Source organism: Bombina bombina, chromosome 3 (assembly GCF_027579735.1).
Source record: "Bombina bombina isolate aBomBom1 chromosome 3, aBomBom1.pri, whole genome shotgun sequence".
NCBI lineage: Eukaryota > Metazoa > Chordata > Amphibia > Anura > Bombinatoridae > Bombina > Bombina bombina.
In genome coordinates, this window is record NC_069501.1 from 616,866,427 (window position 1) to 616,890,500 (window position 24,074).

Below are 24,074 nucleotides of genomic sequence, written 5' to 3' on the forward strand. Positions count from 1 at the left end.
ACTGGTAACACACACAGCAGCATTAGCCCCTTACATACTGCTAACACACACAGCAGCATTAGCCCCTTACATACTGGTAACAAACACAACAGCATTAGCCCCTTGCATACTGGTAACACACAAAGCAGCATTAGCCCCTTGCATACTGGTAACACACACAGCAGCATTAGCCCCTTGCATACTGGTAACACACACATTGCAGAATTAGCCCCTTGAATACTGGTAACACACACAGAAGCATTAGCCCCTTGCATACTGGTAACACACACATTGCAGCATTAGCCCCTTACATACTGGTAACAAACACAGCAGCATTAGCCTCTTGCATACTGGTAACACACATTGCAGCATTAGCCCCTTACATACTGGTAACACACACAGCAGCATTAGCCCCTTGCATACTGGTAACGCACAAAGCAGCATTAGCCCCTTGCATACTGGTAACACACACAGCAGCATTAGCCCCTCTCATACTGGTAACAAACACAGCAGCATTAGCCCCTTACATACTGGTAACACACACAGCAGCATTAGCCCCTTGCATACTGGTAACACACAAAGCAGCATTAGCCCCTTGCATACTGGTAACACACAAAGCAGCATTAGCCCCTTGCATACTGGTAACAAACACAGCAGCATTAGCCCCTTGCATACTGGTAACACACATTGCAGCATTAGCCACTTGCATACTGGTAACACACACAGCAGCATTAGCCCCTTACATACTGGTAACACACAAAGCAACATTAGCCCCCTGCATACTGGTAACACACACAGCAGCATTAGCCCCTTGCATACTGGTAACACACATTGCAGCATTAGCCCCTTGCATACTGGTAACACACACAGCAGCATTAGCCCCTTGCATACTGGTAACACACACAGCAGCATTAGCCCCTTGCATACTGGTAACACACACAGCAGCATTAGCCCCTTGCATACTGGTAACATACACAGCAGCATTAGCCCCTTGCATACTGGTAACAGACACAGCAGCATTAGCCCCTTGCATACTGGTAACACACACAGCAGCATTAGCCCCTTGCATACTGGTAACACACACAATGCAGCATTAGCCCCTTGCATACTGGTAACACACACAGCAGCATTAGCCCCTTGCATACTGGTAACACACACAGCAGCATTAGCCCCTTGCATACTGGTAACACACACAGCAGCATTAGCCCCTTGCATACTGGTAACACACACAGCAGCATTAGCCCCTTGCATACTGGTAACACACACATTGCAGCATTAGCCCCTTGCATACTGGTAACACACACAGCAGCATTAGCCCCTTGCATACTGGTAACACACACAGCAGCATTAGCCCATTGCATACTGGTAACACACACAGCAGCATTAGCCCCTTGCATACTGGTAACACACACAGCAGCATTAGCCCCTTGCATACTGGTAACACACACAGCAGCATTAGCCCCTTGCATACTGGTAACACACACATAGCAGCAATAGCCCCTTGCATACTGGTAACACACACAGCAGCATTAGCCCCTTACATACTGGTAACACACACAGCAGCATTAGCCCCTTGCATACTGGTAACACACACAGCAGCATTAGCCCCTTGCATACTGGTAACACACACAGCAGCATTAGCCCCTTGCATACTGGTAACACACACAGCAGCATTAGCCCCTTGCATACTGGTAACAGACACAGCAGCATTAGCCCCTTGCATACTGGTAACACACACAGCAGCATTAGCCCCTTGCATACTGGTAACACACACAGCAGCATTAGCCCCTTGCATACTGGTAACACACACAGCAGCATTAGCCCCTTGCATACTGGTAACACACACAGCAGCATTAGCCCCTTGCATACTGGTAACACACACAGCAGCATTAGCCCCTTGCATACTGGTAACACACACAATGTAGCAATAGCCCCTTGCATACTGGTAACACACACAGCAGCATTAGCCCCTTACATACTGGCAACAAACACAACAGCATTAGCCCCTTGCATACTGGTAACACACACAGCAGCATTAGCCCCCTGCATACTGGTAACACACACAGCAGCATTAGCCCCTTGCATACTGGTAACACACACAGCAGCATTAGCCCCATGCATACTGGTAACACACACAGCAGCATTAGCCCCTTGCATACTGGTAACACACACATTGCAGCAATAGCCCCTTGCATACTGGTAACACACACAGCAGCATTAGCCCCTTACATACTGGCAACAAACACAGCAGCATTAGCCCCTTGCATACTGGTAACACACACAGCAGCATTAGCCCCCTGCATACTGGTAACACACACAGCAGCATTAGCCCCTTGCATACTGGTAACACACACAGCAGCATTAGCCCCTTGCATACTGGTAACACACACAGCAGCATTAGCCCCATACATACTGGTAACACACACAGCAGCATTAGCCCCTTACATACTAGTAACACACACAGCAGCATTAGCCCCTTGCATACTGGTAACACACACATTGCAGCAATAGCCCCTTGCATACTGGTAACACACACAGCAGCATTAGCCCCTTGCATACTGGCAACAAACACAGCAGCATTAGCCCCTTGCATACTGGTAACACACACAGCAGCATTAGCCCCCTGCATACTGGTAACACACACAGCAGCATTAGCCCCTTGCATACTGGTAACACACACAGCAGCATTAGCCCCTTGCATACTGGCAACAAACACAGCAGCATTAGCCCCTTGCATACTGGTAACACACACAGCAGCATTAGCCCCCTGCATACTGGTAACACACACAGCAGCATTAGCCCCTTGCATACTGGTAACACACACAGCAGCATTAGCCCCATACATACTGGTAACACACACAGCAGCATTAGCCCCTTACATACTAGTAACACACACAGCAGCATTAGCCCCTTGCATACTGGTATCACACAGAGCAGCATTAGCCCCTTGCATACTGGTAACACACACAACAGCATTAGCCCCTTGCATACTGGTAACACACACATTGCAGCAATAGCCCCTTGCATACTGGTAACACACACATTGCAGCAATAGCCCCTTGCATACTGGTAACATACACAGCAGCATTAGCCCCTTACATACTGGCAACAAACACAGCAGCATTAGCCCCTTGCATACTGGTAACACACACAGCAGCATTAGCCCCCTGCATACTGGTAACACACACAGCAGCATTAGCCCCTTGCATACTGGTAACACACACAGCAGCATTAACCTCTTATCTAATGCCAACTTACAGAGTAACATTATCCTCTTGCTACTGATAACACTCAGAGCATCAGAATAACCACATTAACCAATTAGTAACTGACATCACCAAGTGTAGCATTAGCCCCTCTTTTATTAACACAGAACTCTAACCTTGACCAGCCAATGTATGCTGCACCTATTACTTTTTCCCATGGTCTTATGTTTACCATGGAATAATCAGATAATGGAAACAGTAGGAACAGCACACACTCCAATTGCAGTGCTCGAGTGACCTAAGGATACTGCCCAGTCCTTAAACCTGTAGAAAAATAGCACAGGGTCCTCAGCACTTTCAGTAATCAAAAAGTTTTATTGTCACATAGAACAGGCAGCTGCCTGTTCTATATGACAATAACACTTTTTGATTACTGAAAGTGCTGAGGACCCTGTGCTATTTTTTTTACTATGGAATAGGAATAGAAGAAAAAAAACAAAAAAACAATTTCAGACCTTGGCTGTCCTTCTTGTGGCATTTCTGATGCTTAATGCATGAGGAGGGAAGGAGGCTCCAGTGAGTCAGTTCCATAAATGTTACTTTAGCCTTTTGAGATGATGGTTGGATAGCTGTTGGGGCAAATTTCTACCAAGTCAGATATTTCTAGTAGATATGGCTACCAAGCACCAGAATTCTCAAGACCCAACCTACAGTATACAGTTAGTTTGTATCATAAATTGTATCTTGTAATAGAGGTTAGTGAAATCAACTGTATTTAGATAGCAATCTTCTGTCCAAATTAAAAAATATTGCATGTTGCTATAGCTTGTTATATGACATTCCATTTTTTTTTTTAAGTCATCAGCTTTGCTCCTACTACATGTACATCATTTAGCTGTTTAAAGGGACAGTCTACACCAGAATTGTTATTGTTTTAAAAGATAGATTAATCCCTTTATTACCCATTCCCCAGTTTTGCATAACCAACACAGTTATAATAATATACTTTTAACCTCTGTGATTATCTTGTATCTAAACCTCTGCAAACTGCCCCTTTTTCAGTTCTTTTGACAGACTTGCAGTCTAGCCAATCAGTGCCTGCTCCCAGATAACTTCACTTGCACAAGCACAGTGTTATCTATATGAAATATGTGAACTAACACCCTCTAGTGGTGAAAAACTGTTAAAATGCAATCTGAAAAGAGGTGGGCTTCAAGGTCTAAGAAATTAGCATATGAACCTCCTAGGTTAAGCTTTCAACTAAGAATACCAAGAGAACAAAGCAAAATTGGTGATAAAAGTAAATTGGAAATTTTTTTAAAATTACATGCTCTATCTGAATCATGAAAGTTTATTTTGGCCTAGACTGTCCCTTTAATAGTGCAGCATTTATAAATTAATCTAATAACTCACAGTGTGCACCTGCAGTTTGGTTACAATGTATCAATGGCAGTATACATGACAGATGCTTTGTACTCACTGGGGTAATATAAAGTGCCCAAGTCCTTCATCAATTCACTCTGCTTTATTATCTAAAGTTTCTCCTATGCTCTGACTTTGCTCTGCAAATGTTTGCATACTGATGTTGTGGATCTGTGTGTGTGCTCAGTGAGCAGGAGGGAACTAAGCAATTTCTTTGTGATTCTATCGTTCCAAGCCACTGGAGATTTACTTCTCATTTTCCTTTTGAAAAACATTTAATTTGTTGTAAACATGTTCTTTATTGTCAACACCAATATTTGTATTCCTGTTTCTTCCATTACATTAACCTTGACATTTGTAACGTAACATTTTTAGATGCAGCCATTTGATTTTATATTGAACCTCTGATTTTCATGGAAAACTAGCAGTCATTTAGTTTCAGCTAAAATATTAATCTCCAAAAGAAATTGATGGGATCACTGGAAAGCAAGAAGCCTATTAGCTGGTGTTTGTCTTTAGTGTATTAGGAACCATGTAATGCAAATGGAAGAAAGGCTGCTATTCCTCATAGTAAAGGAAATGTATTGATGTTATAGGTAATTGTTTGTCAGAAGCTTTTGTAATGAGATTTGGCTTTTGTCTCACTTTATATGAATACAGTCAATTCTAGACTCACTGCAAAAATATCACAGCATCAAATGCAGTGCTGGAGAGGAAATTTAGCCTCCTCACTGTTCTTAGGTGCAACACATCCTCTAATATTTATTAAGGAGAGAACCATTCCTCACGTACAATCAGCCCTGTTTAACTCTATAAACATAAAATAACATGGACTTAATGTATAAAGATTCAATTATTCCTATTCCACCATGAATAATATGTGCCATGTCTAAATGAATGTTACATTTTGTAAAATAAAAATACAACTTACCTGCCCCAAAAATCAACATATATATGTATATGTGTTTATATATATATATATATATATATATTTAGATGTATACTGCCCGTATGAAGAAGCAAACAAGCAAACAATATGTTGACATTTTCCAGGCTGGAACAAATGTGATGCAGTATCAATGCATCACTTCCATATCCCGTTAAACAAAGAAAACATCTACAAATACTATGAACCTGAACCTCTCTGCTGAAACAAAAATGAATCTTACATGATCCTTCATGGGATTTTTGAAACGCAAATTGTATGTAAATATCTGCCTATCCATGTTAAGGGGCGTAACAAACATTATATTGAATTTGCAGAGTAATAATTGTAATAAGAATGCATGCATTATAAACATTTAAAATCATAACCAATGATACAACATTCATAAGGGTAGTTCTCTATTGTAAAATGAGTCTCACAGTCTTGGCGAGTGGGGCTGAACAGGGTTGCTCCTTAAAGTGAAGGTAAACTTTGGTGAATGAAAGCCCGTTTTTTAAAAATACTATTAAAAACAGGGGCACTTTCATTCATCAAAGTTTACAAAGCAGCCGTTTTGTTAAAAAAATTACCTTTTTTTATTTTCACAGCTAAAGCAGCTTCCCCCACCTAGAGATCCTCTATTCACACATCAGCAATGACTAATCCTGCTTCCTCCAATCACAGCTTTCCCCCCAGGGTAGTCATTGCCTGAGGCCATGCTGTGATTGGAGGAAGCAGGATTAGTCATTGCTGACGTGTGAAGAGAGGATTTCTAGGTGGGGGAAGCTGCTCTAGCTGTGAAAAGAAAAAAAGGTAATTTTCTTTAACAAAACGGTTGCTCTGTAAACTTTGATGAATGAAAGTGCCCCTGTTTTTCATAGTATTTTTAAAAAACGGGCTTTCATTCACCAAAGTTTACCTTCACTTTAAGTGTTTCTGAAATTATCTCACAGGTTTCATATTCTCACTGCATGTAAACTGGTGAGTATGTTTCAAAATACACAATGCACCGATTGTAAAGATAGAAAAAGACATATTTGTGGTTCTATACAATGTTGCTTTGCTATCAGTGCGGTAAAATCCCTGTCACATTCTTCCTCCTGCAAGATTCTGCAGCGTGAGTCATTTTTTTCTATGGAAAACTGCTTATCACTCGCTGGTTCAGAAACATTTTTAAACTGACATCTGCCTATATGAGGATCAGCATTGTATTTCACTCCATGCCGGTGAATTTTAGAGAATCACACACTTAGGCCCTGATATTCAAAAGATTCTCCAGCTTGGAGACAAATTGTAGTTCAGACTTCACAGGGGCTAAATTCACTGAATGTTCAAACAAAAAAGAGCTGAACTCTCCAGCACTGTGAGATCTCTCTCATTTATGTATGTGAAGGAGAGACAAGCCCAGTGCAATAGCACTGCATGATATGAGAGTTTTGTCACACTTACACTTTGTGCTTTGTATTTTATATTACTATACATTTCAGGCTCCTCCTCATTTCTATGAAAATACAGTGAGTTTAGCCCCTGTGAAGTCTGCACTATAATTTCTCTCCAAACTAGAAAATGTTTGAATAGCTGGCTTATAGAAAATAATTAAGCTGTTTGGGAAACAGAAGCTGACAGTTTTTCAGTTTTAATTTAAATAGAAGAAACTTAACTTGCAATACAATTTGTAAAAGATAGACATAAATATGCAAAGTATGAGACTAATTTGTAAAAGTTACACAGAAACTGTAAAGAGTGACGTAATCAGATTTTGTACAATCACAATTCTAAATATACAGTTGCATCCAAAATAAAATAGAAAATGAAAAAGCTCAAAGTTTAAATATAATTGAAGTTAAGTGATATAAAATACAAAATTCAAAACGTGTCATGCAGTGCTATATATTTCTAGGTTTGTCTCTCCTTCACATAAAGAAATGCAGGGAATGCCCCATGGAGCCGTATAGCAAAATCTGCTTTTTGAAAATTTCAGTAGGGATCTTGCAGTGCTGGAGGATCATTTAAATAATTTTACCTGAGCAGAGAGGCTTTGACCATCAGGCCCTAAGTCACCATATGGCTACTTAAAGGGAAATAAAATCCAACAGTTTTCTTTCATGATTCAGACAGATCATACAGTTTTAAACAACTTTGTAATTTACTTCTGTTATCACATTTTCTTTGTTCTCACTGTATCTTTTGTAGAAAAGCTGGGATGTAAGCTAAGGAGAGTGTTTGCAAGAACAATAGATGACAGCACTAGTTCATACCATATATTGTTCCAGATATATACCTAGGTATTTATTCAACAAAGAATACAAAGGTAATGATTTGATAATATAAATAATTGGAAGCTTTTTTAAAAAAATTGTATGCTCTGTCTAAATCACAAAATAATATTTTGGGGTTTCATATCATTTTAAGGAAGGGTTTGATAAACTAATCAAAATAGCAGCCAACCAGAAAATACAGACACCAGCCCCATATCATATTAGAAGCAAGATGTTGCTATTATTTATATATACCTATAAATAGGTCTTGTCAAATTCTGAAAGCCAGGCAAGCATTTGACCTATAATTTGCTTCGGGCTCCTAACTTGTTTGATTATATATTATAGCTATTTAAAACCTCTGTCTGGCTTCTAACATATGTGGATGACTTCTCAATGCTCCTACTGGTTTACCAATTTAAAATAAACATATCAACCACTGTCTGTAGTTATTTTGCAATGGTTCCTGGCTTTGAGGAGCTTTGGTATCCTGCCTTAAAGCGACACTGAACCAAATTTTTTTCTTTTGTGATTCAGATAGAGCATGCAATTTTAAGCACCTTTCTAATTTATTCCTATTATCAATGTTTCTTTGCTTGCTATCTTTATTTGAAAAAGAAGGCATCTAAGCTTTTTTGGGTTTAGGACTCTGGACAGCACTTTTTTATTGGTGGATGAATGTATCCACCAATCAGCAAGGACAACCCAGGTTGTTCACCAAAAATGGGCCGGCATCTAAACTTACATTCTTGCATTTTAAATAAAGATACCAAGAGAATAAAGAACATTTGTAATAGGAGTAAATTAGAAAATTGCTTATAATTTCATGCTCTATCTGAATCATGAAAGAAAAAAATTGGGTTCAGTGTCCCTTTAAAGATTTCAGAAGCTACAGATTTTACTGCCAAACAGAGAAATGGTTAAGGATGGCTGTTTAAACAACATATTTGAAGCATAAGAAGACATGTACTGTTCTAGATTTTTTACTCACTGCTAAAAATGGACTTAAAAAGAGCTGATAATAAAAACAAAATTCAAAATTAAAGGAAAAACCAAAACCAAAATGTTATTGCATGATTTGGATAGTACATACAATTTTAAATAACTTTCCAATCAACTTCTATTATCAAATTTGCTTCATTCTCTTGTTATCTTTCACTTAAGGAACAGCACTGCACTACTGGCAGGAAACTGAACACATCTATTTAGCCAATCACAAGAGACGTGTGCAGGCACCAATCAGCAGCTAGCTCCCACTAGTGTATAATATGTGCGTATTTTTCCACAAGAGATATCAAATAGAACGAGCACATTTGAAAATAGAAGTGAATTTAAAAGTGTCTTAAAAATGACATGTTCTATCTGAATAATTCAAGTTTAATTTTGACTTTCCTATCCCTTTAACACTACACAATTTTTCAGTGCTGTTGTTGCTTTTGGAAGACAACATTGTTAAATATCACAACATCAGTATTTCTTACATAAAGACCTAAAATGTGTATTGATAGATTAAGAATGACAGTTTTGTACTTTTTTGAGGGGAGGTGGGGGGTGCAAATGAGCAATGCTTAATAAACTAACGCAAAGTGACACCGTCACAAATCAATATGTCGTTTAGCTCTATATAAGACCATTTTCACTGCCTCATTTTCATTTGTGTTGGTAGAATTATATATTGATATATTGATGCGCACAGCATGTTGGTGACAAGCTCTGATGTTTAACCCATTTATTATCAAAATGGTCATTGTCTACGTTTAAAAACACATCTAAGGGCAAAAATCAAAACATCAAGTTTTGTATTTTTGATAAATGAAATGCTTTGTTTAACTGACAACTTAGGTTGTGGCAGAATTTTTTATTTGTGTGGCTTTGCATATACAATAATCACTTTGAAGTTGTCCTATGACAGTCAAACTGAGTTTAAAGGACATAATAGTGAAATATTTGACACAGATGCAATTCTAAAAATAAAAAGAGAAACAAAAGTTTGGTGTACACATTCCTAGTCCAAGGAGTAATAATAAAACAACTTTTTGTTGTTCTGAAAAAAATATAATATACGCTAACTAGTCATTGTGGTAAGTAAAAAAACAAGCAGTAACTGGTCCCACACTGTTATATTACAACATGTTTTACCTCTGTTATTATCTTGTATCTAAGACTCTGCAGACTGCCCCCTTTTCTCAGTTCTTTTGACAGACTTGCATTTTAGCCAATCATTGCTGACTCATAAATAACTCCAAGGGAGTGACCTCAATGTTATCTATATGGCACACATGAACTAGCACTGTCTAACTGTGAAACATTGTCAAAATTCACTGAGATTAGAGGCAGCCTTCAATGGCTTAGAAATCAGTTGACAAGCCTACCTAGGTTTATCTTTCAACTAAGAATATGAGGAGGACAAAGCATAATGGAAAGTTTAAAATTGCATGTCCTATCTTAATCATGAAAGTTTAATTTTAACATGACTGCTCCTTTAAGGCTTGGCTGATATGTTATTCTTTATCAGAACAACAGAAATGTCATAATTAATTACAAGTTGTTTACTGTCCCTTTACTGTATTAACAGTCACACCCCAGTTTGATTGCCCTGACACTGGAAAACATTTTGGGCCAGATCACGAGTGGAGCGCTATCTTGCCCCTTTGTGCACTAAACTCAAATCCTTTTAGTTGGGGAATTTGCTAAGTGAAAAATTGTCCTGTAAATGTGTTAAGCATTGAGAATTTAAAGGGACAGTAAAAAGAAAATTAAACTTTCATGATTCAGATAGAGCATGTCATTTTTAAACAACTTTCCAATTTACTTCTGTTATGAAATTTGCTTCGTTCTCTTTGTATCTTTAACTGAAGAGTGAAACTAGGTAGGCTCATAATGAGTGTGCACTTGTCTTTAGTGCTCTATGGCAGAAGTGTACTAAATACATGTGCGCACTCCTGAGCCTATCTAGTTTTACTCTTCAATAAAAGATACCAAGAGAACAAAGCAATTTTGATAACAGAAGTAAATTGGAAAGTTGTTTGAAATTGCCTGATCTATCTGAATCATGAAAGTTTAATTTTGACTTTACTGTTCCTTTTTAATTGTGATCAGAGGAACAAGATTATCACATGTAAAGTATAGGACTATTTCTTACTGAAATAATAATTAAAAAATTGCTACTGATAAGCAATAAAAATGGCTGATTGTGATCAAGTTGACACCAAAACGACTCCTCAGTAGGTATAGATTACAAGTGGAACGCACCAATTTTAGTGATGTTGAGAGCTAACACCACTTAAAGTAAAACAATATTGCTCCTATGTTTGCATTGTAAACTGTTAGTGCGCGAGCGAAAGGCTTAGGAACGCTAACATCTGGAGGTCGGATTACTCCCTTTCCCCAGTCCCCATTCCCCATAGACTTCTTCATACTTTAGCCTATTGGTGCTTCCCATTTTTTTGCGATTACTCTGTCTTCTATTTAAATTTAATAAGATTTTTTATTATTTTGAATTTTATACCTGCGCATAATTATACATTGTTTTAACTGAATGCATGTTTAACACCTGGTATTGTACCGTGAATGTGATCTGTACAAAAACATAACAAAAAGATCTGCTTCACTTCATAATAATGGAACAACATTATTTTCTTAAATGGATAGTAAACACCACTTACGTTTATGTAAAAATTGTGCTACATCTCTTGCTACTTAGACCAAAAAGCAAAATCTATAACCTAGATTCCCAAAATGCTGCAAATTGCCTAACCCGGCTATATGATTTGCAGAAGAAGGGGCAGATTTATCAAACAGTCAATCGGCCCCAATGCATCTGTTTCCGCGCGAGCCTTCAGGCTCGTCGGAAACAGGAGTTAAGAAGCAGCGATCTTAAGACCGTTGCTCCCTAACTCATACACTGTCGGCATTTCAGCAATGTCTGGCGGACATGATCCGCTACAACAGATCATGTCCACCTGACATTGATAAATCGGCCCCGAAGTGTTTAATGTCCTTTTAAATACCTACAGCACTTTATAAGACCGCTGCTCCTTAACTCATACGCTGTTGGCATTCAGTGATGTCTGGCGGACATGATCTGCTTCAATGGATCATGTCCGCCAGACATTGATAAATCGGCCCCAAAGTGTTTAATGTCCTTTTAAATACCTACAGCACTTTATATATGTAAATATATGTCTCCCGCTAACTGAAAGTTAACAAAATATGGCCATGGTTCTTATACACAGATAAAACAAAGCAATACAGCTTTATGCTGTTTTTGAGCCAAACCAATTTATATCAATGCAGGTTATATTGTACTTTTAGCTTCTTGTGCAAGTTTGAATTTGTCAGTTTTTCCCCATTAGAGGCCATCAGAGTCTGCCCTGCAAAACCCAACTCAAATGCTGTTTGGCTTCATTTGTTATGGTATTGCCTCTGATAGGAAGTACACCAGTCTATTTTAGTAAAACTGCCAGCAATATCTATAATGTAAATGGAAAATCAGATTTTCTTACACTTGGATCAGATAAACATTTGAAAAACTGTAAGATTTACTCTTATTAAAGTCTTTAGCTGTTTTTCACATGGGTCTCTGCAAGCATACATGGAGATAAAATATACACAGAAAGTGAGTTTTTTGTTAAAAGATTACGATTTTGATAATTACTTCCAATGTGTCTGAATGCAGGTTTTTATGTATTCAATAAAATTAATTTGTATCCACAATGAACAATTTCTTATTGTACTGCAATTATCATTAACACATTTTGAAAAGAAAGCCAGTGTTGATGGCAATAATAAATGAAGATTCTTATCATATCTAAGCTATTTACAAGTCTCATAGTTTAAAAGTGCATTTTGGTCTGTACTGCTAACTTTGGAGTTGATCACAATCTTTTTTTTTAATAATTATCTGCTGGTTTATGGCTACTGATGAGATCTTTTCTGTGTCAACAAGATCACAGTCAGCCATTTTTATTGTTTTTTGGCACCATATTTTTCATTAATCTTTCTGTGAAAAATTATCCTATAGTTAGCATGTGTCAGTCCAATTTTTCTGGTCACAATCAAAATTTGTGATACTTAAAGGGACAGTGAACACCTTGAGATGTTTAAATACAGTTTTTAGTTGTGCATAATTAAACAGCTTTGCATATACTTACATTATTCATGTTGCCCCCTTTTCATGTACGTTAGCTCTACAATTTGTGGATTTTTAATTCTCAGAACTTGACATTCTGACTTTTCAAGGCTTACCCTGTTACATGTTGGTCCTTAATTGGATTTAACTGATAACAACTTTTAAAACAATGTATTTGATACTAACTTTATGAAAGTGACTAGTCTTGTGGTCTGCAAACTAAAGACCAGGTTGGCGCCTCAAAATAAGACAAATAGGGGGTGGAGTTTGGCCATTGAAAACTAATTGCAGTAAATTATGTTAATTTGTTTTAAAAACGTTTAGACTTGCCTGAATATGTTATTCTATAGTTCTATAGAGACACAATAGAAATGTCTTGTAACATGTTTACTATCCCTTTATTAATACGTTTACATGATCATTTTTCACTCTTTGACAGCTAAAAGTATTTAATAAAGTTTCAAAAAAGTTCAAAATGCAATCCAAGGAGAGTAAAATAAAACACACTTTATTGTAATATCCTTAAACCGAAAACCCCCAGCAGAACAGTTAAAAGTAAAAGTCTGACCAGTTTGGTCAGACTTTTACCTTTAACGGTTCTGCTGGGTGTTTTCTGCTTTTAGTCTTAACGATATTACAATAAAGTGTGTTTTATTTTACTCTCCTTGGATTGCAATTTGGAGTTTTTTGAAACTTCAGTTACATGGATTGCAGGGATCCTTTTTCCATTACCACTCCAAGGCACAGGATTAATAGAAGCAACATTGCAGTCCCGTTCCTGTGACATCATCCGGAACGGCTCGTTCTGTGTCTTCAACATGCAGCAGTGAGTTTTCAGTAGCTTTGTTCAGTAGTTACCCAGAGGAGATTTCATTTTGTTTACTTTAACTGGCATTAGGAACTACACTGTGATGGGTGAGTTCTTGTTATAATGGTGTCCAGAGTATTCTATTTTATTTTGGATGACTGGGTTATTAAATATAAACTAGACTTATTCTCACTGGTATAGCTGTTTACCAAGCTTACAGGCACGTCTGTGGTAAAAGGTAGGAGCGGACAAGGTCTGCGCTCCCTCACATATTGTTTTGCATAACTATAGTGTGTGTACAACAGCTTTGCATATCTTACTGGCTTTCTGGATTTTGACAGTTTATGCTTATTTTGAAAGCAAGTCACATTTTAAGGGGCTGTACTTTTCCTTTCAAATTGATTCTTTGCTTTTTCTTCAGTATTTAATAAACTCTGGACAACACTTGACTTATTACTAAGTACCCAAAAAAGATTCCAATGTAACATTGGATTTGCACATGGGTCACCAAACAGATATAAATGCTACCTGCTAAATCAATAATAAGCACTTTTACATGAATAAAAAAATAGCAAATTTGATAAAACAACAAACATACATACTCAGTATACTGATAGTACTGTTCAAATCAGAGACTCAGAAACCTATGTTTGTGAAGTACAACATTCTAATTGCACATATGCACCCGTTAGCATCATTAGACTCTATAAAATGGATCAGTCATCATACAGACCCTTCACTCAATTATGTAAATGCTAAAACCACTCAATCCACTATTTGTTGTTAATTGTATGTATTTGTTTTTTTCTTCTTCACGAAAACGTGAGATTAATGATGCAGATAAAACTTTCATGTTGTTTTCAGTAGGTAACAACATTAAAGGAACATTCTGCTCAAAATTTAAATGCACATTGATGAATTACATCTTTGAATAGAAACATATTTGCAATATACATGTATTAACAAAAATGTTTCTAGTAAAAGTCATCACTTTTGGTGTTAACATTTTTATGTGCACGTGCATGTGAAGCATAGCTAGACATTCACAGTGCACTAGCATTTTAAATACTTCAGCTGATCAGAGCGCCAGTGGGGCTTGTATCATGTCAGTAATTAACAAATTAAGTCATTGCTTGATGATACAAGCACCCTAGGCTCCCTAAGAAAGTACTATGTTTAAAATGCTGGTGCATGGTTGCTTTTATAATACATATTTATTACAAAAATGCTTGTATTCAAAACTGAAATGCTTCCATGTGGATTTACAATTTGGCTGGACTGTCCCTTTAACCCCTTAATGACCGAGGACGTGCAGGGTACGTCCTCAAAAAAAAGGCAGTTAACGCCTGAGGACGTACCCTGCACGTCCTCGGTGTGGAAAGCAGCTGGAAGCGATCCTGCTCGCTTCCAGCTGCTTTCCGGTTATTGCAGTGATGCCTCGATATGGAGGCATCCTGCAATAACCTCACATGGCCATCCGATGCAGAGAGAGCCACTCTGTGGCCCTCTCTGCACCGGACATCGATGGCCGGTTTCGTTGGTGGGTGGGAGCCGACTTGGGAGGCGGGTGGGCGGCCATCGGTGTGCCACATGACGTCAAGGGGGGCGGGATCGGGGGCGGGATCGTCGGGGGCGCGCACGGGCGCGCGCGCGTGCACGGAGGGTGGCGGGCGGGCGCGTGCACGGGGCGGGAGCGGGTGGGAACCGCTACACTACGGAAAATGTTGTAATAAATGTGGCCTAATCTTGTTTGTGCAAAAGCACAAAAAGTGATCATGGAGGGGTGGGGGGTTGGTTTTGTGTGGGGGGAAGCTACACTACAGAAACGTTTTAATAAATGTAAAAAAAAAACAATTTTTTCTTCTAAACTGGGTACTGGCAGACAGCTGCCAGTACCCAAGATGGCGCCCATTAAGTTAGAGTGGGAGGGTTATAGAGCTGTTTAGGGGGGATCAGTGAGGTTGGGGTCTAAGGGGGGATCGTACACATCAGCATATGTAAATATGCTTCTTTTTAAAAAAAAAAAAAAAAAGGGCCAAATACCTTTTATTTTAATACTGGCAGAGTTTCTGCCAGTACTTAAGATGGCGGGGACAATTGTGGGGTGGGGGAGGGAAGAGAGCTGTTTGGGAGGGATCAGGGGGTCTGATGTTTCAGGTGGGAGGCTGAGCTCTACAGTAAATCTAATATTAACCCTGCATAGCCATACACGTGTGATGCGCAGCGGCATTTAGCGGCCTTCTAAATACCAAAAAGCAATGCCAAAGCCATATATGTCTGCTATTTCTGAACAAAGGGGATCCCAGAGAAGCATTTACAACCATTTGTGCCATAACTGCACAAGCTGTTTGTAAATGATTTCAGTGAGAAACCTAAAATTGTGAAAAATGTAACTTTTTTTTTATTTGATCGCATTTGGCGGTGAAATGGTGGCATGAAATATACCAAAATGGGCCTAGATCAATACTTGGGGTTGTCTACTACACTACACTAAAGCTAAAATTACCCCAAAAAGCTCCCTACATGCTCCCTAATTAACCCCTACACTGCTGGGCGTAATACACGTGTGGTGCGCAGTGGCATTTAGTGGCATTCTAATTACCAAAAAGCAACACCAAAGCCATATAAGTCTGCTATTTATGAACAAAGGGGATCCCAGAGAAGAATTTACAACCATTTGTGCCATAATTGCACAAGCTGTTTGTAAATAATTTCAGTGAGAAACCTAAAGTTTGTGAAAAAATTTGTGAAAAAGTGAACGATTTTTTTTATTTGATCGCATTTGGCGGTGAAATGGTGGCATGAAATATACCAAAATGGGCCTAGATCAATACTTTGGGTTGTCTACTAAAAAAAAATATATACATGTCAATGAATATTCAGAGATTCCTAAAAGATATCAGTGTTCTAATGTAACTAGCGCTAATTTTGAAAAAAAAAAAATGGTTTGGAAATAGCAAAGTGCTACTTGTATTTATGGCCCTATAACTTGCAAAAAAAGCAAAGAACATGTAAACATTGGGTATTTCAAAACTCAGGACAAAATTTAGAAACTATTTAGCATAGGTGTTTTTTGGTGGTTGTAGATATGTAACAGATTTTGGGGGTCAAAGTTAGAAAAAGTGTTTATTTTTTTTAATTTTTCCTCATATTTTATAATTTTTTTATAGTAAATTATAAGATATGATGAAAATAATGGTATCTTTAGAAAGTCCATTTAATGGCGAGAAAAACGGTATATAATATGTGTGGGTACAGTAAATGAGTAAGAGGAAAATTACAGCTAAACACAAACACTGCAGAAATGTAAAAATAGCCTTGGTCCCAAACGGACAGAAAATGGAAAAGTGCTGTGGTCATTAAGGGGTTAAGCTTCAGTGCTATTAACGGAAGAAGCATTTTGGGATTGTGATGACTGGAAAAAAACAATCAAAGTTTAGAAATCATTATTTGGCAAAAACAAGCAGAAGGTTGGAATTAAACCCTTTATATTATAAGAGGGAACAATTATGATTATTAAGCACAAAAATGTAAGCATTGTAAATGTTGTCATCTTTACAGTGTCATTAGACATTGTACCCCTCAAAACTGCAAGGTTAAAATGTTAGACCAAGCAAAATGTTAAATGACAAATTTACCCAGGGGTCAAGTCCTACAAAAAAGTGTGGGAACTCACTAAGACTTTCACCCCCCCTCACAATTAATATTGTTTTATACGCACACACACACACTGTATTTATTTGTATATAATCTATACACTTTGTTTAATGAAAGTAAATTAAATCCAATTAAGGGTTGAATGGCTGCCATTGGGCCTGATAATCCTCCTCTGTCACAGAGTCTCACCCACTTAAGGTGCAATAGTCACAATAGTCCTATTTCTGCTGAGGGGAGCTAAATAACCTCAGAACAAGTTACACAGAAATGTAAGCAGCATTTTCTCCACACAGTGCAAGGTGATCACACATCAGGACCGCTGACAGGATTGCATTTAGTGTATTGTTACTGCCCATTACTAGAGGATCTCACTATCCCTCTAACCAGACTGTGCTCCAGTTCCTCCCACCAGCAGCAGCAGTGTTTACTGAATCTTTTCTGTTCTCTGTCCAGGGGGAACTTAGTTCCACCTGCAAAAATAGTGCAGGAACTCCATTCCCATGCATTCTCGCTCGACTTGACCCCTGAATTTACCAGAATGAAAGTAGAATGTTTAGCTTCCTGAGAGGGAAGTGACTTGTTGACAAAGGATTAAACCTAGCCATAGCCTTAGCCCTAGAAAAAAATCCTATGCCTAACCTTAGCTATTACCCTAGAGCAACATTGGAACCACCATGGACAAGGTTTTGACATTGCCCTTGAAAAAGGCCAGCATTTCACCACTGACATATTCAAATGCAGAGAAATTTTGTTGGCACAATTGTTATGCAAGCCCCACTTCATTGTATTGAAATCCTGGAAACAAAATAATATAGAGATGTTACTATTATCTTGCATAATTTGGTCTTCAGAAGAGCTGACCCTTTAAACATGTAGGGCCAGGTAGATTACAAGTGGAGCAGTATTTAACGCTCCTGATCGATCGCTAACTCAGCTAGAAGTAAGTTTTTTGTGCACGCTGGGTAGCGATCATATTACACGCTGAAAGTAAACTGTTTTCGCTCATGCTCTAACCCAACGTGTGTAAAAAAACGAACTTAGAAATTCGTGAGTGCCATAACCTATTCCCCCGTAGAAGTCAATGGAGCAAAAAAAGTGAAAAAAAATCTTACTCGCGCGCAAACTTGATTGCATATTCTCAAGTGCACTAACCTGACATGAAAATATGAATATTTCACATTCCAGTGTTCTTCACATAACAGAATATGTTTGATTTATTAATAAATACATATATATAAAAATCAGGATAACATCACAATGAATAATAGCTCCAAAACATAAACTGTCAGCTAAGCAGTGTGGAGGGCTAGGTATGAGCCACAGTGTGAAGCAGCGGTCTGTTAGTATGCTGTAAAACTTATAGTGAAGTAAAACCTGTAGCAGTGTTTATAAAGTTATTGCAGCTCCTGTCAGCAATCCTACCTGAGGGCAAACGGACCCGGTCTTGAGGAAAAAACTCACCTCCTCGGTGTCCGGATGTCGACCAGTCACTAAGGGATGGCAGGGAATTCCTCTGGATCCAGACTCCATTTTCTTGGCTTGTAGAAAGAATTATCTGGAGTTGTTACTCTGTGGTTGTTGACAGCTTTGCTCTGACCCACTTCAGCTGCTAACGGCTCTCCCATATTGCCTCACACATATGTGACCTCTTGGAAGCCAATACGATCTCATGCACCACATTCAAATGGAGGTGTCAGGTGCAAATGAGAAACATCGGAAGAAATTGTAGTACAGAACCGGCACAAACTCTCTGTAGCTAAAATCCAAGAACTTTATTCCAAAATATTTAAAAAGCAAGTAAGCGTCTTACATGTTTCGGTAGTTAGCCTTACTCATAGACGTGACTTCAATTAGGAACACAGTGCTTATTTAAATAAAATGCTGTTATTCTATTGGTTAACAGACAGTCATCTGACTTTACTTAAAGGGACATAATACTCATATGCTAAATCACTTGAAACTGATGCAGTATAACTGTAAAAAGCTTACAGGAAAATATCACCTGAGCATCTCTATGTAAAAAAGGAAGATATTTTACCTCACAATTTCCTCAGCTCAGCAGAGTAAGTTCTGTGTAAAAAAACTATGCTCAGCTGCAGGTAAAAAAATAAAGAAATGAACAGCAGCCAATCAGCATCAGCAGTGCTGAGGTCATGAACTCTTACTGTGATCTCATGATATTTCACTTAACTCTCATGAGATTTCATTGTAAACTTCCTTACACTGTATAGGGAAATAAGATGAGATTGCATGAATGCTCGCTCCTTCTGCTGTCCCAGGACAGACATACTGATTTGCTGCTTAGAAGTCCTTTACAAAGGGATGTGGCTACTGAGGAACTTTTAGAGGTAAAATATCTTACTTTTTTACATAGAGATGTTCAGGTGATATTTTCTAGTCAGCTTTTTACAGCTATGCTGCATTACTTTCCAGTGTTTAAACATTTGAGTATTATGGCCCTTTAATGAATTATTAAAGCTACATATACCATTATTGCTTATCTGAGCCTCTTAATACATTGCTTTAATAAGACAGCCATATTACCATAGTTACATATTTTAGTCTATTTTTCCTAATAAACATCATCACTTTTGCTCAATCATATCAACGGTGTTAACTAAATATTTTGTTAGCCTTTTCACCTAACATTAAATGTGAGATATATGGTACATACCATTCAAGGCAGAAAAACAATATGTGTTATTGCAAGATAAACAGTATTATAATATCTATAACAAATCATAGTGTAGAGAAAACATTGCGAGTATTACTTGATCAATATTTTAGTATTTATGTTCTCTCAAACTTTATAAATACAGGAACAAGGGGTAAAAGACACCTAGCAAACAAAAAATATTACAGCTGTCATTAGCTTTTATATATATTTGTCCCAATAGCATATATTAGCCTATAGGTCATTATTATCTCTAAACAATTTTTGAGGTGTTCATAAGGATCGTAACTGTTGTGTGTTTTATTTTAAAATTCTTAGAATTTCTCTTACAATATATCCTCAGTGTTGTATGGATAAGTTTGAGGGATCCTGCTATTATAATGTACTCTTATGACCCAAATTGGTGTTTCACTCCCAGTAATTAATAATATCATAGGCAGAGTTGTAACACCTTGGTACCCTGGTACCAAGGGTGAAAATCTTGGGGAGTAGTTTCAAACCTATGTGTTTGGAGATAGTAATCCTTTCTCTCATCATCAATGATTTTTATATGGACTGGTGACACAGGGAATATAGCAAGCTTCATGAATTACCTTAATGATAATCCATGGGGCTTGAGTTTCACACATGAATTTGATTTCCTCAGAATTAATTATCTAGACGTTACCCTTATTGCAGATGTTACTGGGACGAATGTAGACAGTACTATATACTGTAAACCAATAAGTGGGAACACACTTCTCCATGGCAAAAGCAACCACCATAATAATGTCCCCTAATCTATTGCAAAAGATCAGTTCATTAGAGCAAAATGCAATCACTCTAATTTGAGTGACTATGAGAGACAAAGTACTGACCTGATAAATAGACTAAGGGAAAGGGGATACAGTATCGAGGTTATACACAGGGCAACAAGTGAAGTTGATCAGATTGATAGATGCAATCTCATCAGAGATTCTAAGAGAAACAAATGCCATTATGCCAAACACATACATCAAAAGAACAGCCTATAACTTTTGTTACCCAGAGTTCCTCTGATTATGAGTATATATGCAAGATCATTAGGAAACATATACCAATGTTATCGGCTGATGACAAATTACAAAAAGTTGCAGAAAAGGGCTACCGTTTTTCATACAGACGAGGGTTTAACCTAGGCAACATCTTGTCACCTAGTGAACTTCATGCCACTAACATACAACATTCATGGCTTAACACTAAGGGCATGCACAGATGTGGCTATGGTCCACGCATTCTTTGCAGCTTCATTAATAGAAGCGACCATTTTGAGTGTAATACCACAGGTAAAATATATATAATAGAGAAATGTGTCAAATGCAGAAGCAAAAATGTGGTCCATGTTATTTGGTGTACATTCAGTGAAAGATATTATGTGGGTTGTAAAGGAAGTAAAGGAGAGAATGAGGCAACATCTGTCAGATATAAATAGATCAGTACACTCATCAGAACTAGCGAAACACTTTATAATTGACCACAAAAATGATAATTCTACATTTAAATGGATGATGATTGAAAAGGTTACATTACCTAAACGTGGTGGAGATATTTTGAAACTACTCCACAAGAGAGAGGCTTATTGGATTTTCAACCTTGGTACCAGGGTACCAGGGGTTACAACTCCGCCTATGATATTACAAATTAATTACTTAGAGTGAAACACCAATTTTGAGTCATAAGAGTACATTATAATAGTAGGATCCCTCAAACTTATCCATACAACAATGAACGTGTTTGAACTTTTTTTGAACTTATCCATACAACATATGGACGTGTTTGAACTTTTTGAACTATTTTAACTCGTGGTCCATTACTCATTTATTCATTATTTATTTATTTATACATATTTGTGGTACCTTTGAACACACTATTGTTCTACTACTAGCTATCTAGTTTATCATTTGACACTAACCCTGAGCCAATTCATTGCTATCTATCTCACATATATGGGGTTATAATTTTCAGTGTATATTGTGATACATGATTTGAAACTATTTACCTACTGGATACATCCGATAACTGATTTGTGACGGATTGTATCTTGTTCATATTTACTTGTATCTCCCTGATTGAGACCAGCGCTTAATACACCCCAGCCCCTTTGTAATATATTCATTCTGTTAGGGATTAATTGGAAAAGTTAGTCCCACCCCTCTGTGTTTCTGTATTTCCTAGCAGCAGGCATTGATCACAGGTATTCAGTTAGTTTCTATTCAAATTCATTATATTTGTGCTTAAGGGGGATATATTGTATATTCTCTAGTTCTCTGAACGGGAACACCTTAACACTTCATATACATAATATCTGTCATTTATATCATACACATATTAGTATATACTAATATTTTGTCATCCCATTCAATTCATACTCTCACTAGTTTTGTGCCCCTTATCAGAAGATGACCCCTCTGCTAGCCAGAGGAGTTTTCTGCATTGTTTTTCATATATATATATATATGTGTGTGTGTGTAATTTTGGTACAATATACAGTATATCTATACCTATGTATATATACATGATAATATACAGGTATATATAGATATACTGTATATTGAAATATCTATACATAGAACTTATTCAGCTATGTGCAGAACATAGCAATGTGAAATATTAACAGTAACACTATAACACTTAACACTATAACACTTAACACTATAGCACTTAACACTATGGGGCATATTTATCAACCTCTGTATGTGAGAAAAACAGCTCTCAAGATTAAAAGTGCCTTGTTAAAAAAGTTTGAGGGGCCTCACAGTGTTAAAGGGACAGTACACTGTAAAATTGTTTTTCCATAAATGTATTTTAAATGACTTGTTATATCAACTGCAGAGTATAAAATATTTGAGAAATTGCATTTTCGGGTTTATTTGTGTATCTGAAGTAGCTGGTTTTGTACTTTGAAACCACAGCCTATTACAATGGGTTGAGCTTCAGGTAATATCAGATCTCATTATGTTATCACGTTTATGTACACAGACTTGCTTCCTTATCTTATATTTGTCTGGAACACCAAAGCTCAATACATAGAGAGAACAATGGAAAATTATCATTTTATTACTTAACTATCATGCCCCCCACTGACAGTGTAATCTCTTCTGCTGGCTGTGTTTACTTAGGCTTGTCAATAGCATATACGCCAGTATCAAAACTTTCAGTATAGGTTGGGAAACCACAAGCTAAATCAGCTATTTCAAATGCTGAAATATGAGTAAAGGAGTTACTTGCAACCAATTTAATACACTCTAGCAGGTAAAAAGGATCATTGGGAATAATTTAAAGGGGAGAAAGTTTTTGGGTGAACTGTCCCTTTAATAAAACCTCTTAGATAATTTTAAACGACCAGAGAACTTTAGAAAATCAAGTCTTAAGTGAGATAAGCAAAAAGCTATCCTTCTGTCTCCAGCCTAGCCAAAAGTACCTGGTTGTTCAGTCTAGTCCCTTTGGAAATACAGCATTCTTAGCTTCTTCCTCAGATTTTCTGTGGCATAGTTTACTTTATTACCTAGATTTGAGAGTATAGCTACGAATATGGTGGTGCTGTGTCTCTTTGGGATATAGCTGAATGGAGCTTGATGCCCCGTGTTTCTGGCGAGCCTGCAGGCTCGCCAGAAACAGCAGTTATGAAGCAGCGGTCTAAAGACCGCTGCTCCATAACTTGTCGAGTACGATCGGGTTGATTGACACCTCCCTGCTGGCGGCCGATTGGCTGCGAGTCAGCAGGGGGCAGCGTTGCACCAGCAGCTCTTGTGAGCTGCTGGTGCAATGTTAAATGCGGAGAGCTTATTGCTCTACGCATTTAGCAAGGTCTTGCGGACATGATCCGCACTGTCGGATCAGGTCCGCAAGACCTTTGATAATTAGAGGCCAAGGACTGGTGAGGCTAGAGAGGCTAAAGGCGCTCTAGGGAGCCTAAAATTATATTGCACTTGCGCCACAGTTAGCGCACCACTCGTAAACTTGGCGTGCGTGTTTAACCCCTTTGTAGGTGGAATG